Raw genomic sequence first — 19,057 nt, forward strand, 5'->3', positions numbered from 1 at the left:
TGCAAAGAGCTTTGGTTTTCTGCCAGTTGTTTTCCAAGTGTTGTTTAACATATGCCTGGCCAGGAAGCACTAACAAATAGAACTCCAGTGATGGCGTGTTCCTTTTTTTTAACCATGTATTCATGGGAAAGTTATTTTTAATCTAGTAATAATTGTTTCTGTAACTTCTGTTTTCCTCTATATGTAACATTTTGCTCCACAACTGCAAAATTTATAATGCAGAGATCCTGAAAATAATAAATAATTTGAATAAAACCATGCAGAAAATTTAAAGGATTCTGTTAGTGCAGAAAACTTTTCTCCTTCCGTCTCATTTTTTTAAAAGAAACAAACACTGTTTCCCTATGTGTTCCTGTTTTGATATAGATACTTTCTTCAGTGACTATCCATCCATGAACATCTCATTATTTTGGAAAGACAGTGGCCACAACATCACCAAGACATCAAAGGTCTTTTGTCCTTCAGTTCCTGGTAGGTTTGAGTTTGCATATAAAATGTAAATTTAACATAACCATGTCATATTCTCATCTTAGCTATTTTTTAGTATTATTTTAAAAAGATCAAACCTCTGGAAACACATCAAATATCTGTAAAAATCAGTGATTCAGACACAGTTCATGCTAGTTTAAAGATCCCCTTATTTGTGTCAAGATGAAAGCATGAACCATACCCAGTAAAGGGATTTGGTAGTTAAAGTAGAACTTGGGTGGAAGTGTGGCATGAAAATGTAAAACTGAGGTCAGTATATACGCTCGTTAAACTGCGGCTTAGCCCTGGGCACATCCTTCTTTGATTTCAGAGTCCCTAGCGTGCCTACAGGTCTGTTTCAGAGATCCTCCTGCAGCCCTCAATGCAGCTGAGCTCCTTGTTTCTGCCTAATAGGACACAAGACTTTGTTACCCTCGAAATATACGTGACTGCTTACTGGCAGGATCAGTTACTAATCCAAATGCTGATGTGATCAATTTGTTTGTCTCAGGAGAAAAACTAGCAGCTATTGCTCATTAGAAAACAAAAGCAGTCAGCCAACTTGTGGGAGTCGTCAGTTCGGTCCTTGTCATAGCCTGAGAAAGCTTGCATGTAATTTCCCACTCCTGTGTATTGAAAACAAGAAGGAAAAATGCTGATCATCCTCATTGTCCTCCAGTCTTTTAGTCATGAGGGAGGAGGTTGCAACAGCAGAGAGTTGTGCTTGGTGAAAGCACAGGGTCCCTGTTTCTCCACAGCATTATCTGTTTGATAGCTGAGGCACTCAGCGCTGGAGAAAAACTGTGGCACTGTGGTGAGAAAGTTTCCACTTCATAAGTTTCCACTCCTTCAATAAGGAGTCGGAACCAAGAAGTTACAGGGAGAAGCGGTTTGTTCATTCTTCTAGCTTTGCTTTGTCTCGCAGTAAAATGCTAATATGCCTTCATCCACTCACTCAACGCAGCCTGTGAGCTGGAGCGTGCCTGCAGCCCTGACCCTGGCATCTGCAGCTGTATCGAGTGAAGCTTCAGGCACACTGATTTCCTAATTGCTTGCTCAATTTACAAGATGCTCAGATTGTCCTCCCGAGAAGACTGGCTCTCTTAGTGGTACATACAGAGCAGAAAGCACCTAATTCAGAATTCTGGATCCCACTCCAGAGGCCTGCCTGTTTCACATAATCTATTACATCTAATTGTTCGTGGCCTTATTTGGTGATCCATCACTTTACATATTGCTTAAATTTGTGTTTTCTGGAAGCTTTCAACTGCAATTCAGTTGTACAGTGCATTTACCCCTCTCTTCCACGTAGACAGTGTTTTATCATTGTAGGACATGCATCACAAATGCACGTATTATCATTTTTCTTGTTCACTCTACATAACATAGCTGTTATAATGAAGATGAACTAAAACTAGAAAGAGACCACTGATAGCCAGCTGTCGTCTCCTGTGCTGTAATGCAGCAACAGTGTCTCTAATGTACCAAAGGGATTGTTCTATTTGGTTAAACTGCACTTGTAAAGTCTACAAGTTATTCATATCTATGGAGATGGCTCCTTTGCTTATGTTACCAAGAGTTGAACTCAATTGACATACGTAGATGTAAAACCAGTAAAAGAGGAGGTCCATACATATATTCACATACCAACACATATACTAGACCTAACACGTGGGTTAGATACAAGTCTGAGTTCCGCCTGAACATGAGCCAGCAGTGTGCCCAGGTGGCCAAGAAGGCCAATGGCATCTTGGCTTGTATCAGAAATGGCGTGACCAGCAGGTCCAGGGAGGTGATTCTCCCTCTGTACTCGGCACTGGTGAGACTGCACCTCAAATCCTGTGTTCAGTTCTGGACCCCTCACCACAAGAAGGATGTTGAGGCTCTGGAGTGTGTCCAGAGAAGAACAACGAAGCTGGTGAGGGGGCTGGAGAACAAGTCTTACGAGGAGCGGCTGAGAGAGCTGGGGTTGTTAGCCTGGAGAAGAGGAGGCTGAGGGGAGACCTTTTTACTCTCTACAACTACGTGGAAGGAGGTTGTGGAGAGGAAGGAGGTGGCCTCTTCTCCCAAGTGACAGAGGACAGGACAAGGGGGAATGGCTTGAGGCTCCACCAGGGGAGGTTCAGGCTAGATATCAGAAAAAAAATTCTTCATGGAAAGAGTCATTGGGCACTGGCAGAGGCTGCCCAGGGAGGTGGTTGAGTCGCCTTCCCTGGAGGTGTTTAAAGAATGAGTGGATGAAGTGCTTAGGGACATGATTTAAGGGAGTGTTAGGAATGGTTGGACTTGATGATCCAGTGGGTCCTTTCCAACCTGGTGATTCTATAATTCTATGATTCTATGATTCTATGCACCTCTGAGTTGTGGCAGGTGGTTATAAATATGGGATTTAAAAGGTGAGGTAAAAATGTGTTCTCCCTCATAAGAGGTGAAACTTATTATGCTAGTGCATTTTACAGCATGTTTGAGACAGGGTAAAAGTTTCTATGTGGTCAGTTTTCCTAATCCGAATTATATTTTTTTCAATATGTTAAGTGAGGTTAATACGAGCAGTCGGCCATCTAGGACCTCATTTCCACTGGATGTTGGGGTAGCTTGCATCAAAGCAGGGCTCATTTTGCAGGAACATCAGAATCCTTCTTTTCATTGCCACTTAGATGGTGCAAACATAATGTGCAGTACAGCCATCACCCTACCGCCTCTCTACAGCTCTTTCACAAATACTGACGGCATTAAGTCAGGGAGAGGTAACTAAAAGGCATGATTGGAAAGTCCTTCCCACTTGCTGAGGATAACTCCATGTCCTGAGTAGCTATGACTCTAGACAGTGACCCAAACTACAGGCAGAAGGAAATGCCAGACTACCTCTCTGGTGCTATGCAGGGGTTTAGAGTCTGCATCTAGTTAGTAAACAGTCTTTGATATACCTAATGTCAGCAATAATTGGGGAAGCCTCAAACTCTGAGGATATGTCATTGTAAATGTTAGCACCTTCTTAATTTTGGAGATATAAGGAGTACCACTTCAAGAGGTAAAGCACAATAATATAGCACTCTTCCCAATATTTCTTTCTTTAAATAATAAAAGGCCTGAAGTGGGACTGCCTGCTTCACAGTAGTGTTAACAATCAGATGCTATTTTCTGCTCTAGCTGCTTTCATCTTTGTGAAATGCCCAGCTAACAACTATTTCTGGATGTTATGCCTCTTTCTGGAAACCCTCCACTCCCTTCATTCCACCCATGTGTGCAGCTACACGATCAGCACAAAACACTCGTGCATCCATTGCTCCAGGAACTGCCTCTCACAGCATACCCTCACACTGCCGTGTTGTACGTTAACTGTTTTTTGGGGTGTAATCTTCATTCTTCTAGTAGTACTGGGTACATCAGTACAGAGGAATTAAAGGACATTTTATGATTACAAAACTGAATGACGAAATGAAATCAACACTTCAGTGCTTGCGCTTTGAAAAATATCAGTACTAAAAGGTCAACAAAGAAAGGTGTGGTGAAGGAAGATCCTTTGCAGGGCAAATTGTGTAGGGCCAGAGTATACTAATTATGTTATGCTGAATGTCATTTTATTGTTTGAGATGGTTTTTCAGTTGTTTCTACTTTTCCAATACAAGAGAAGATAAAGTCACATAAAAATTTGTCCTTTAACACTACTCTTTCTGGGTTGGGTTGACCTTGAGTGACTGCCAGGTGCCCACCAAACTGCCCACCAAAATGCTGTGTCAGTCTTCTTCCATTGACCACACAGGGGAAGAAAATATAATGAAATTCTCATGGGTTGAGATGAAGACAGGGACGTCACTTACCAGTTACTATCACGGACAAAACAGATTTGACTTGGGGAAATTCATGTAATTTATTGCCAGTTAATTGTAACAGAGTGGGATGGTGACCAATAAGAAAAAAAACTCAAAATCCTTTCCCCATCACACTCTTTTTCTCAGGATCAGCTTTACTCATGCTTTTTTCTAGCTCCCTCCCATCAAGCAGCATACAGGGACAAGGAAGGGGAGTCGTGATTATTTCATAGCACTGTCTCTGTTGTTCCTTCCTCCTCATGCTTTTCCTTATTTGGTCCCTGCCATGGAACACAGTCCTTCACAAACTGCTCCAGACTGATTCCTTCTCAAAGGCTGCACTTCTTCAAGAACTTTCCCAACGTAGGTCCTTTCCATGGGTACAGATCTTCAGGGATGGACTGCTCCAGTGTGGGTTCCCCATGGGGTCAAAGATCCTGCAAGAAAACCTGCTCCACTGTGGGCTCCTCTGCAAGGACTGCAGCTTCCTTCAGGACACATCCACCTCCTCCATGGGGTGCATCATGTTAGAATAAGGTATAAATGTACTTTATATTATTTTACCTTACTGCTATTCTCTTATAAGACTGAGTTCCATGGTTTTACTAACCTTTATATCAAGCTGACAGCATCTGCCCTTGAGGGAAATGATGCACTTCGGCGGTAGGGTTAAACATCACAACTTTAGTGTGTAGACAGATCCTCAGGGCTTAGACAGATGCTAAAGTTGCTGCAGCTCAACAAGTTATTGCACATCAGTCACTGACCAAATACACATGCTCAGTCTGTCCCAAATGTGAGGTAAAATATAAGTGCTTAAACCTATCTTGCTGAGTCTTTTTTTTTTTTTTGATTACTTAGCCAGTACTAAAAGGATGATTAACTTCTGTAGAAGCAAGAAACTGAACCTGTAAAATAAAGTAGATCACTTTTTTAGAAAGCTAATGGGGACGGAAGTTCCTTGGGACAAAGCTACTCCATTTAAAAAGAAATACTGGAGGAAAATATGAGAATGGAAGTTGCCTTTAAAATTAGTTTGTTCACCTTTCCCTGCTGACTGTAACTGACTCTAAACGCTGGCTCTGGGATGCATAGTGGTTACAGTATGACAAAGCTATGACTTCGGCTTCTACTTTTGGCTGAGGGTGTAGACCTTTCTTGTGGTGCCTAGTCTTAAGTAGAAAGTCAAATACTTTTTCTCACATTTGTTCCCCAACTATGTAAGTCATCAAAGCAATTTTAAAATCAATTGAAACTCTGAAAATGAGCCAATACCATTCCTTAAAGTTTAGTGCGATGTGCTGAGGCTGCTCTCTCTGAGCTAAGATTGAAAGCAGCGCTTTGCACACGTTAGAGTTTAGGCAGCTTTATGTAGAAGGGCAGGAAGTAAAGCAATATAATATTCCATTTTACAGATCATGACTATGTGTACACCATCCATCTGTGATGATAGATTTAGCTAAACTTCTGTGTGCTGGGAGTAACACATCAGACAGACAGGCTGAGTGCAACCTTGCTCACTCTGCAGATAGAAATGCTGCTCCACTCACACGCAACACATTGAAGAAGAGCCTCCATACAGTGATTTCAAGTGGGGAGGAGGAAAAATTAGCAGCACTTGGGGCACAAATTGTCTCTGAAACTTGGAATGATCCTAATGGGCTAGTGATTTGGCAAAATAAACCACTGTGCTGTAGCAAACTGCCCTTAGGCTGGTATCAGAACAATTCTGCTGCTGCAGAACCCAAATGTCCCTTTAGCTGGCCCAAGAACTACATTAAGTTTTCTTAAATTGAACCTGGATTGTCCTTAGAAAAAAAGACACTTCCACAAAATTATTGCTTTTACACTGTGTCCCTCTGCTTCACGTTTGGTTTTCTGCTTAAAGCCTTCTCAAGCCCTTACCGTCCTGACCTGCAATTGAGCTTAAAGGAAGTAGTGCAGATTATTACCACCACTTGCAGTGAAGCCAAAACTGTGGGCTGCAGGTTGGGCTGTTTTAGTGTGTCTACTCACCAAGCCTGTTCTACATATTCTCGGAGGATCCTTTAATAAGGTATATTAAGAGTTGCTGACAGTCTCAGACAGATATGGAGTAAAACGTAATGACACATCTTCAATATGCCAGGGTCATCGCTACTGCTCATTCCCAGTATACAGTGCAGAAATTTCTAGCCAGAGTTTTTGATCAGTAGAGCCTATTTTTAAAGTACTTCAATTTTTCTTTGGTGTTCTTTTTCATGTTTATACTTTCAGACATTCTTAGGTAATAAAGCTTTAAAATACATATTCATATGAGAACTCTAAACATTATGATGGCTTGTTTAGAAATTGAAATACGCAATTTTGAGATTGAATGATCAGTATTATTCAGAAAATTACTTGAAGATGTTATTTGAAGCTGGCACAGAACAGTTGTTATTCTTGCAGAGACATAAGTCTGTTTAATATCAACATTATGTGCTTCTAATTTTTCTTAAATATCAGGGAACAGTTTTTTGCAATGTCACCGAGCTGGAATACAGACATGGTAAATACTATAGGGTGAAAATGTGATAGAGATACTTATTTACCGTGTGTACAATTCTGCACAGTTGGAACCAACTTTCAAAATAATTTCAAGAATATCAGGCACATATTCTGCAACAGAGAACAAAGAAAGTATCATGTGAAGTTAGACCCTTCCACAGACCATGTGAAATATCTTGACAATTAATTTGTGTCAGCATCAGTGTGGAAGCTGAAATGAACTGATATCAAAAGAACAGAAGATTCACTTTGTGAAAGGATAAAATCTGATCATTCTCACATGAGCATAAACTAATTCAGGCAGGATTGCCATGGATATGGGAATAGGAATGAATCAATATTAAAAATTACACAGGGACATATGGGGATTATTTTACAATAAAAACAATTTTCATCTATTAAAAAATTATAGGCATGAGATACATGCCAGGCTAATGATGATCAAATGTAGCTATTAATTTGGGGTAAAATAATTTATGTGTAGTATATATTTACTCAGTCTTAATCATCATCACGGTAATCTAAATCGTGATTAAATATTAAGGCAATGGCTTGAGGTCATGAAGGGCTCTTACATTCTCCTTCAACAGCTCAAGGGACAAACAAGGCAAATTATGGCAAAGTCCTGTGCTGCTTCCTTTCTCCCCTACCCACCCCACATGTCAATATTCCCCCTGGGGACTTTTTGCAGAGAAAAACAGCGTGGCAGGTGCTCTCCACATTGCTCTTCCGATGCTGTGATCTCCAAGGCAGCAAACACCGGGGAGGCCAGGCGGCAGCGCTGGATCAGGCACCCCTTACCCCAGCTCAGGTGTCCCTTGCCTCTAGGGCTGCAAGAACAGAAGGAGCTCAAAAGGAGAAACCAGAAGGAATTTCCCTAATTTTAAAGGCAGACGAAGGCTTTCTTGCTAGTCGGGTCTTTTGGTGATAATAAAAAGCATAAGCCTGAGGGTGATAGGAGGAAGAAAACATCCCCCTATGGAATTACATAGGATAAAAATAAGGGCTTGAATCTGAAACCATGTCTCCTTTTGCCTCTTTTCCTACCTCCCACAGCGAAATGGGTTAAGTGCAGTAAGCAGAGTGAGTGTATCAGCTATTGCCACTAGAGAGCTACCAGATGTCTGCTTTGCAATTGGAAAACAAGGGAAAAAAATGCTAGCTCAGAGACACGGGGGTGGTGGAATTTGATAGTTAGTATCAGAACCCAAGGAAAATTAGCTAATGTGTGTGTCGGAACAAGAAATCCTCCATTCATTGCAATTACTCAAAATCTTGGCTTGCCATTGAGAATGCATTTTAGAGCCTGGCATAATTAAATGGGGAGCAGGAGCCAAAAGGGAAATTACAAACCCCTGAAAAGGAGAATTAAGAGACTAAAATCATACCTCATTTACATATTTTGCCATAATTTCAGCAAGTTTAGCCAAATTGCATTGGGCCAAATTGAAACTGATGTTAAACAGCAACAAATTTACTGGCTTAAAAAGTTACTCTGGACTTGTGCTGTAAAATTAAGATCAGAATTTGGCCCAGTGTTTGAAAAGTGCTTTGATCATGCATAGGTTTCCTGGTATTGCAGAACTGGAATTTGCTGAAAAGCTTGTGACTGAGCTGCCTTTCTGACTGCTGTCCCTGCAGCGAGAAGCTATTTGTTCAGCAAGCATAACTTGACTTCACCCCTTGTTTTCTCCTGCCTGGTAGCCATCAAACCTACCCCAGGAGTAAAGAGCGACCTTACTTCAGAGCTGAATTGCACTGACTTTTAGTTTTATCTTGCTGGCTCTTTAACTATTGCAGTCACTTGGAAGGTAGTCCAGTGTGTCTGCATCCTATCCTGACACTTTGGCTGAGACAGAGAAGGAGGAGGCTGGGCTTCCCTGTCTTCTGGCCAAGGGCTTCCCAAGGCTGCAAGGAGCCTTTGGTCTGCTTCGACTAATGCATTTAAAAAGAGGGCTTGATGGAGAGGAAACCCACTGAACTGCAGGTCCAGGGTGAATCTGACCACAGTTTTGTTTTAGCAATTTGATGCCAAAGCTGGCCAGAGAACAGTCACTTTACCAGTACTTAGCCACGAGATTTGGAGATTCCTCAGAAACTCCCACAAGCATAAAAGAAAAATGCCTTCTAGCTCCTGCAATCTAAAAGCTTAGCATTTCAGAAATCTGTATTCAAAAGCCACGCTGAAAGAACAAATTGCAAGAATGCTGCAAAACAACAGTATTCTTTATATTCTTAACCAGGTTCTTTTCAATACAGAAGATTGTCTTCACCCACTAGAGGTTATAGAGTTAAAATTGAAGTTTACTACTGGCATATTTTCATTGATGTTTTCAGTGGTAGGACTTGATTCCTTTCTGGCTTAGCAGCCTTTCATGTTTGTTTGTAGAACTAGGAAAAGAAGTAACTCTCTGAATATTATAAATGGTTAACTTATTGCATATGTATATTTTCCAGGCCCTCTGCTTGTTGTTGAGTGTTGAAGAGACACTACAACTGACAGAGCTGTCTTTTCTTCCAGGAACAAAATGAATTAGTAGAAGTGAGATAAAAATGGCCCATTTTGTAAAAATCTTAGAAGGAGAGGGAAAGGGACAGACAAGTGGTCTCACCAAGGACTGAGTGTAAGAAGAAATAATAAGATGCATTTTTATATCACAATGAAAGCTCTCCAGTCCACACAGTATTTATTGTTTGTGTTACTATAGTTAAATGGACTGCTAATTTTTCCTTCTTCTGGTCTGTATCCACTGGATTGTTATTTTTGCTCAGCTGCAGCTTCAGAGCATTTAGTGATTAAATCTCCCCCAAGGATTTGTTTTTGCAAAGCCTAGCAGTCTATGCACTCTTTCTTTATAGATTTGGTATACTTTGGCTGTGGCTGGGCTAGTGGGAAGGATGCTTGCATATTATTATTGTGCCTATTAAAGGAAGTGCATATGATCTCCAGTCTGGGCAATTAGTAGGTGAACACTTCTAGTCAAGGTACAACTATTGTGATGAAATCTTTTGAGTTCAGGACCTGTGTAGAATTTGGTCTTCAGTTAGGAAACAATTGTCTGTACCAAAAGGAATTACAAAGGGCTGAAAAAAGAGGTTGGAATGTAGTCCAGCATGCATCAGAGCCAACACTCGTGTGGAAAGCCTCCATCCCAGCACATGAAAAGCATCATCAGGCCTTCATCCTCAAAGGCAGAGGAGAAGAGGATCATGTCTGGTTTTTGAAGGCCTCAAAATTATCCCTTCATTGCAGGGCACTCCAGCTAATTACAGGCAGATCTGGGGAGTAGGTGGGCAAAGTGAAAAACCAGAAATATGGCAAAGCATCATCTGTACTGTCATTCATAAAAGCAATTTAGAAATATTCAGAGTATGCAACTGCCTCGTATTTGCTGGTATTACTCAGGGAACCCCAGAATCCCTCTGCCTTGAGTGATTGCCACACCTGGGCAGTCAGCCTCTTTCCTTAAAGTTTCCTCTTGAGCTGCGTCACAAATGTCATCCGGTGCTGGTTAAGATAAGAAGCTCTGGGCAGTATATCCCTGCACCTTCCTTTCCCATTAACCTGTGAGAAATGAAAAGGGCTCCAGCGTCATTCAGATAATTACAAAAAGCTTCTCTATAATTCATTTATAATACAATGTGCAAACATGTAAGTAAAATTATACTATTTCGTTTCAGTGTGTAAAATTTCTCAAGTAATGGCTGGGATGAAACAGAATCAACTGTAGGTTAATAACCTAAATCTGAATTAACTACAGCATTTTTCATGGTTCCTTTAACTGATGCTTGTAATATCCAGTGCTGTTCAGGGGACAGGATGCCCTAGTACATAGCAGAATCCCTGTATAGCTTTCTGTACCATCCTTCTTTCTCAGGGCACTTGTGCAGATCTGCTTCTCATCGTCAAATTTTCTACAGAAGTGGTAACTGCAGCATGTAACACCCTTTTAATTCAGATTACATGGAAACAAAAACATGAAAAAGATATGCCACACAGGACCAGACATTTATGGAAATAAGTAGTTGTAAATCTGTTGCAGGATCTGTCCTAAACTCTGTGGGATGCACACTAGTTTAGGCAACTCAAGGAAGATAATCTCCTTGGCCTGGCTTTAAACTGACTGTGTGGTACTTCCCATCTTTGACCTTATTGATTAGTTGAGTTTGCTGTGACTGCTGTCTAAGATTTAGGCCTGGGTTTCTTTTCTGTAGTAGCACAACCAGAGGTTTTGGGGACTGGGACTACACACACTTGGGATAAGCATTTGGATATTGTAGCTTTTAAATTCTGCAAGACCCAGCCTTTCCTTCTCTTAAGTGAGAGGCAGACCTTTCCAAGGAGTGATTTAATAGCTCTCGGAATTGCTTTCTGGAAGAGCTGTTTCTCTACAGAGAAACTGAAGGCTTCTTTGCTGTGTGTGCAAAATCAAGTGCTGCTTGGCCATTTCTACCTTCAGTGCTGGCAGACTTCAGCCCAGACGGAGTCAGCCAACAAGGACCTCTTGACCTGACACCTGATGAAGGAACATGACAAAAGCAGAAGTGCAAGAGGCAGAGCAGTTCAGATCCCCCGCCACGCTCAGCGGAAGCCCATCCATACCTGCCAAAGGCTTTTGTATGCTCCTGATAGGAATGTGGTTGAACGGGATGGTTAGGAACAGCACTGGGTCAGACTAGCTGTTGCGCTACCTCAGCAATTAGGGAAAGGCGTGCCTGCTTGAGCAGGAGACATCCTTCCATACTTTTCCATCTTTTAATTGCTGCCCCATCCCTGTGATCAAAGGCAACCGAATAGGCCTCCAGTAAAATGGGCTACTGCAAGACTGGTGCTGGCCACAGGCAGACTGTGCAGGTGGTGTGGACAGGACATGCCCTGCAAGACAGTTCTTGGGACAGAGACTGTCACATTGAGGAGTGGCAATTACTGCTCTCTGTCACTGAACTTGCTTCCTTCCCTGCCAGACAACCTCCTCCCCTCTCAGAGTGGCATTCAGCAATAGTAGAACTGAGCTGCTGCTGAGTGGAGCCAAGCAGCAGGCTGCCGAACCCTATCTTCAAAAACAAGTCCTGTGGAGGAGGCAAGAGGTGGTGATGACTTTGCCAGCTATCCCTCTGAAGTTCACAGCTTAGGAAAAGGTGAAGTCCATCCAGTCTGGTAAAAGGCTTGTCTCAGTTCCCTCAGAGGAATAAGAGCTCCATTAAATCTGGATGAACAGAGGATCTGTCCAGGGAAGTGATTTTTTTCCTGTCTTTGTGCCAGCAAAATTTGGTTAACCTATGCTGCTGAGGAGATCAGATAAATTAACCATTTCATGCCTCAGTGCATGGGCTGGGTGAAATGCAGAATGTGCACCAAGTCCCCAAACATTTCTGATGGGTTCTGCAGCCATCTGGAGGGGTGAAGCACCAAAGGTGATAGCTTGAATTTGTAGCTGGAATTGCTTCTGCTCTTTCCCCAACTATCTTCAGGCCAACAGACTCAAAGCTGGGAAGTCAGGTGGGGGTTGCTGGAAAGATGTAGTGACCCAATAGCACAACTTCCCTCTTAATTGTGCCTCAATGCCTCTTCTGTGCTAAGGCTTTGTGTTACTCCAGTTTAGTATTCGCTGCTTGGCTGTGGTGGCTGGCATTGTGACATTCCAGTGTCCATAGGTGTGGTGAAAAATGCTGGATTACCATTGGTGGATCAACAAGTCTGCATGGAACAATGTCTCCCCAGAGGTGGCACAAGATCGTTTTCAAGTGTGATGTGGAACAGTCATCAGAACCATTTGTGGAAATTAAAAACCTCTTGGTATGCGCTTGTGCCGTGCTTAGGGTATGCTGATGTAATCAGTGTGAGTTTTTACTGAATCAGAGTTGGTCTCACAAGCAGCACGCACTAGTCTGTGGAAGGTCTGGTCTAAACCCAGTTCACTCCAGTGGTTTTGGATAAGGCTAAAAGAAACTTCCAGCCTCTGTAGGGAAGAAGTGAAGAACACCATATTGCATTCATTTTCCACAAATTGCTCAATATGGAATTTGTCTACAGTAGGACAAAAGTCCTTCCTTTCATGGAAAAAAAAACCTACGAGACCACCAATGAACTGTTTTACCAGTCATGAAAAAAATGAGCACTGCTGTGCCAACCATAGTAGTACAGCTGCCCTAGGCAAACAGGCACATTTATGTTTACAACTGGCCAGCCTTCTCCCACAGGCTTTAACACTGCTCTGTAGATTCTGAGATCAGCATCTCACATCCACAGCTCCCATAAGAGGAGGAACAGTCATGGCTTAGTTTATGTCTGTATGCCACATCTCTATGGATACCTCCAGAAGCTCCCATGAAGAAGAAAATAAAGATCAAGTATTTCTAATAGAAGAAAGCAACAAAAATATTTACTTTGCTATCTAAGAAGAAAAACAAAAAAACCCCACGCATCCTTTGCAGTTGTAAGTACACCATAAATAAATAATACCAAAAGACTGAACAAACTGTGTAGTTATTGTTAATGAGTTAGACTTCCGGCAATTTGTGCAGTGTCTTGAAGAAGATGATGGAAGATTTCACTGCATGCAGTGTCTGATGTCTAAATTGTTAACATTGCTGAGGTGGATCACGCACTGTCACTGCCATGAAAAGCTGCTTATCCAAAGAGATTGAAAATGAAGCCTTCTATGGTCTACAGCCCATGGGTGAGGCCACATGCAGGGCATAACTAGGATACTGAATGGACACACTGGTTTTCTAATATGGATGAAGCTGTGGAACTGGGATCCAAGCAGACAGGAAAGGTCATGAGAAGAAAAATACAATGAACAGCTGCCTGCATGTTTTATTAGCCTGGCTTCCTAAGGAAATAAGACTTGCATAACAGTACTGCTTGCCCATTTGTTTTTCTGTGCTGCCCTCAAATAACTTCTGGTTCTTATTTCAACTAAATTTAACAGAGAGGTATCAGCTTTAGATATATTACATTTCTCCAGGTTTCATGAAAACTGGCAGCTAGACAGGGAAAAGAGCTAAATTAGTAGTGCCAGTGAGGGAAGGGTTTCAGTGTGAATTAAACAATTACCTGCTCTGTTTTGCCTGCCAGCTGGCCAACCAGCATGGCCAAACAACTTCAAGCCCATCAGGGAATAATGAATCAGGCTTCTTTTCACTTGATGTAGAAGAGAAATGGAAAAGATGCAAGAGGCAGGTGTATGGTGCCCAAGGGGTGATGTGGAAGAAGGAGAAAATATGAAGAAGGGAGCAGGGCAGGGAATACATGGAGGAAGAGGAGGGAGCATGGGCAGAAAAGGGTCCATGAACACAGTAGGGGGAACTGAGGTTACAGAGGTGAGAGAAGGCCATGGTGGGAGGACTGGGAGCTATTGCAGGGCAGGCAAATACAAACACAGTCTTCCTGAAATCAGGCCTAATTAGCACTGCTACTCCCAGAATGGCTTTTGTATACAAAGCCTGTTGTGAATACATTTCTATTCTTTCAGAAGTGATGAGCACCCTTAGCTTCTATGTATTTCAGTGGGAATTGTGGGTGCTCAGCATCAATAGCTCTCAGGTCCTGTCTATATAATTTTAGTTAAATAAATGTGCAGCAGCTATACCTGACTGCCCTGCAGCATGAGAATTATTAGATCATTACAGTTTCTTATATCCATCACAGTAAAAGCAGATCTGCAGAGGCTATTAATATACATACACTAGTTAAAAACAAAATATACCACATAAACTGTCATCCTGATTATCAGAGGTCTGCAGACTATGTTGTACTGCTATATACTAAATTCTTTTTTCCTTAATTGCTGTAATATATATATATAGTTCAAATCAATTAAAAAGAAATGTTTGGGCAAAATCAATAGTGAGTCAGCCACAGCAAGATTTAGCAGCCACAACTGAGTTGAAGGTATTACAGAATCGTAAGAGCTGATTCTCACCTAACTCAAGTTTATATTGGAGTAACTTCACTGACTGAAGCATAAATTAAAGAAACAGAGAGGTAAATAAGGCCAAAAGAATGAATGAGCCTGGCAAGAGACCTCCAGAAAGGACTTTATCCTCTGTGCTATTGCTAAAATCCATTGTCCCTTGAGGCAGCTGATAAGGCATGCATACCAAGGTTCCTATCCTTAATTATTTTACAACTTCTTTGGGAGGGATGCAATCCTGTAACTAAGTCCACAGTTTTAAAATGAAGATGTGCTGGAAAAAACAAATTCAGTCTTTGGAGACCATTGTTATAATTTTGCCATCAAATGAGTTTGGACTTTCCCCGAGCAATTTCTGTGCGTCTATGTCATAGAGTTCATCTCTGTCTAGTTACTGCCAAACGATTCTTGCCAGAGAACACTTTTCCTAGGGACTTGGATTCTTGCTGTTGCAAAGGACTAACTTTCACCAAATGTCACCTGCATTACCATCTATTTCACAAGAGCAGTATTTCTGACTTAGAAAATTGACACTGAAATCTACCTGTGTTTTATGGATTGAAAGCTAGATAGTATAGTTTGATATCTCTTAAGGAACAATACGTTGCCATTTTCAAAAAGTCCTGCTCGGACTACGTTTGTCAAAGAGCTTCGGGGGATGAAAAAATGGGTTATGAATAGCTCTCTGTACACCTCTTCCTCTAATTATTTTAATTGTCCCTGCAATTACACACAGAGAGGAGCAATTTTCCGGATTTACTTTTGTATTTAAATTGCAGGTGCGAATTTCTCCCATGGCTGGATTTTGAAAATATCTAGGACTGAAAGTAGATCTGCCCACGTTGCTTGATATCGCAAGAAAAAGCCTCCTCCTTAAGAACTTCTACTCATTTGACAAACTGTGGTTCCTGCTTTTTGGTTGGAAGAAGGTGGTATTGTTTCCACTGAGTAAGTTTCCCAGTGATACAGCTCAACATATAGGATATGTGGCCAGCTAAGCATGGAAAGGCATGGAATCTTTTGTCAAAATATTAGCGAACACGCATCACTGTTTCAAAGTTTCTCCTGCCAAGACATGTATGTTACCAGATACCGAATACAGAATTGTAATTTACAGTGAGGATTTTTTTGCAGGTAACGTAAGGATGCACTATTTTGTCAACATTTCAAGCAGCTTAATTGAAACACTTTCTGCCACATTTTTTTATTGGCATGCCAGTGTAATAACTTTTTTTATTATATGAACTCTGACATGCTGAAGCAACAGCATGGATACTAGATTCTTCTTTGCTTATTCTTATGGGTCTCAGAGAGTTTGAGAAGACGTCCTTTGATAGGACTTCTGAAGGGAGATAAAAATACATACATTTTACAGATGAGTAAGCTTTAAAAGGTGAAGTGGCATCCCCTGGATGGCAGAGAAGTTGATGTACGAATACGGTAAAAGAACCAGTGACTCAGTCTACGCTGTCTTGTGTGACCTGCAATAGCATGCTGCCTCCATTAAGGGAAAGAAAAACAGACTGAAGAAGTGCAGCTGACTAAAGCTGCATCATCATCATTTTGAAACTGACTAATGCCCTGGCAAAGCACAGATCATACTGCATCTCTATTAAGTTTTCAAAGCAAAGATTGCGATCTTTATTTACACCTAGCTTAAACTTCTGAAACTCTGATGTATTCTTAGCAGTTCCTGCTTGAGTGTAAGCAAAATCAAATCAAGTGTGGAGAGTGCAGCTGTGCTGATATCTTTTAGGTAATTAGGAACTCGATTAAGAAGCAGTAAGGTGTGTCATGGTGTGGGTACCCCACAGACTATCCTTAAAAAAAAAAGTTAAATCATGTCTGCTGCGAAGCAGTGGTCTTCTCAGGCCTAGAAGCTGGGCTAAGAGCTAGGACTAAGGTTTCTGAGAGTAATTGTAATTATTAGTCTATTACTTTACTACCACAGAAATACACATGGATCTACTTGCTGTGCTGTGCACCGCCCACCATCCATGAAAAACTGCAATACTGTCCTAGAGCACTTCAAGGAAGATGCAAATACAAGCTGACTTGATTTGCATAGCTCTGAAAAGTGGCTTTAAACATATGGGCCAGATTCTTAGCTCTCAACAGAGGTATTTGGACTTACGTCAGGCAAAGACCTGGTCCTGAAGGCATGTGCATGTGCATACATAGGCCAGTTACTAGAATATATGCATACATATAACTTGCAGCAAATTTCTAATTGCATCTGTAATTCCAAATGACTAATTTTACACTCAAATTGCAATCTGAGAATCTTCCTGTTTCCACTTAGCTATCCAAGTCACCCATGCAGGCAATAAGATACAGTATCATGTAATTTATCTAACTAAATGACACATCTTAATTTCTGAATATTTGCAGTGAACTATTGATGAATGGGCTCTAGAACAAAAAATTATTCATGGAACACATTGGCAAATACCTTTGCCTGCTTTTGAGAACATATCTCCTTGTAGACAACACTTAAATAGAAAAGAAGAAGTATTAGGGAATTAGTTAAAAGTTTTTGGTTATTCACCCTAGTCTACCTAATGCATGCTTGCAGAAGATTTTAAACATGCCTACTACAGGTCGAAAGTGCCTTAGAATCACGTTTTACGATAGCTTTAAACTTCTGAAGAGCATCCAGGTAAGGAGCCTATTTTCAAAAACACCTGCATTCCTACTTTCTATAAAAATTGGGTGCTTATGTGTGTTTGAAGAGGTCTTGTGATTGTTATATGCAGTTTTTATCAGTCAGTGAATGTATTATGAGGTGCTTTCACTATACTAACCACTCTCGCACTCAACATTGAATAATAGCACCTTGAGTTGGCTTAGGCTAGAGAGAGGTAGCAGTGCACATGCAGATTATTATGCTGGTAAATATTGATTTGTATATTTGCAACAACCTGATTATGTTTTTGAGATTGTGTTTACACTTCTGAAACAATGTCTTGGGCACTTCTGGAAACTTCACATCGTAGCTAGGATTTTCAAAATATCTCAATGTTCACAAATATTTTTCTCATCATGTTAAATACTGAACTCTTTTGAAAACATCACCACAGATACCACAGGGACAGTGTCAAGCACTGAATGCTTTCAGAAAATTCAACTTTCATTCTGATGTCTGACTTTTCTGGCAATGCTGTCCTTACTGGGGAAGCTGATACCCTGCAAATGTGATCAAGTTGAGATGTATATCTTAAAATCAATGGGAGACATTATGATAATTTTGCGTCTGGCTAACAAAAATGTAACGTCATGAGGTCGTACTCTTCATGATATTATTAACTGTGTGTATACGGTGATACTAGTCTAAAATTGATGCATATCAGTCTTACCATTTTCTTTTTCTTTAATTATTTGTGGAATTGAACCAAAGAGCATCTTCGGTTTAATCTAAGGGCCTATTGTTGTTGAGTTATTCATTAACAGTTTTTACAAGGATCTCAACAGGATAACTCATATAGTAAGTCACTCCCAGCTGTTGTAGCACAAGATGTTGGAAGAATCGTACCTAGGGGTATTATATGGTTAATTGTGGCCTGTATCTCATGTAATACCCACCTTCTGCAAACTACAGATTGCATGAAATTTACATAGATTTAAAATAATCCCAAGCAAATTGACAATTAATTTCATAGGACTTGAAGATATGACAGCTCCTGTCTAATTAAAGAGTACAGGCATCTGCGTGTGGCACTATACTGCCATATCACATTTTCATTGAAGTTCAACGATACGGTGTTGGACTTGTTTTCCACACCATCTTCTTTCTGTTTTTGAATCTTTTTGGACAGCTTTTCAGTAAATTTTTAGTGTCAGCAGATTTCCAGCACATGAGGGAGGGAAGAAGAAAGGCTTGGGCCTGATGAGGAAGGTTCCAATGCAGATATCTAAACACCAATCTGAATTTTCAGCCAGCTTAAAACCAAATAATATTTTTCTTATAAATTGATCTCCTAAATTCTATAGTTACAAAAGGAAAGGAGGCAGAAGGAAAGAACTGGTATCTAATCAGGACTAAAATAGCTAGTGGCTGCTGGGTGTTTTCTTGTGTTGTTCTTTTTTACCTCTGTGGACTCTTACTGATTGTTCAGTGTTTCAGACACCATAAATTGAATAATCTATAGACTTCTGTCTTGAAAAAGACTGGCAAAAAATACAGAAGTAAAGACTTTCTCCTTGAGCTATTTGCTTACATTGGATAGAGAGGCATTAATACTGTTAGTCACAACATACCCACTGTCATCCCCTGACATCCTGATATGAGAGAAATGGGTTTGTGCTGCCGGCAGAGAAAGCAATAGAAAA

The 19,057-nt window shown here is 40.9% G+C and overlaps 1 long non-coding RNA gene across 1 annotated transcript; it reads left to right on the top strand.

Annotated features, from left to right (window-relative positions):
- Positions 1-363: 363 nt before the first annotated feature.
- Positions 364-18,672, top strand: LOC128850357 (uncharacterized). The gene is made up of 3 exons (XR_008447701.1): positions 364-471; positions 4,578-4,817; positions 15,508-18,672. It is a non-coding gene; the product is annotated as an uncharacterized LOC128850357 (long non-coding RNA).
- Positions 18,673-19,057: the final 385 nt, after the last annotated feature.

The sequence above is a fragment of the Cuculus canorus genome, chromosome Z, assembly GCF_017976375.1.
Source record: "Cuculus canorus isolate bCucCan1 chromosome Z, bCucCan1.pri, whole genome shotgun sequence".
NCBI lineage: Eukaryota > Metazoa > Chordata > Aves > Cuculiformes > Cuculidae > Cuculus > Cuculus canorus.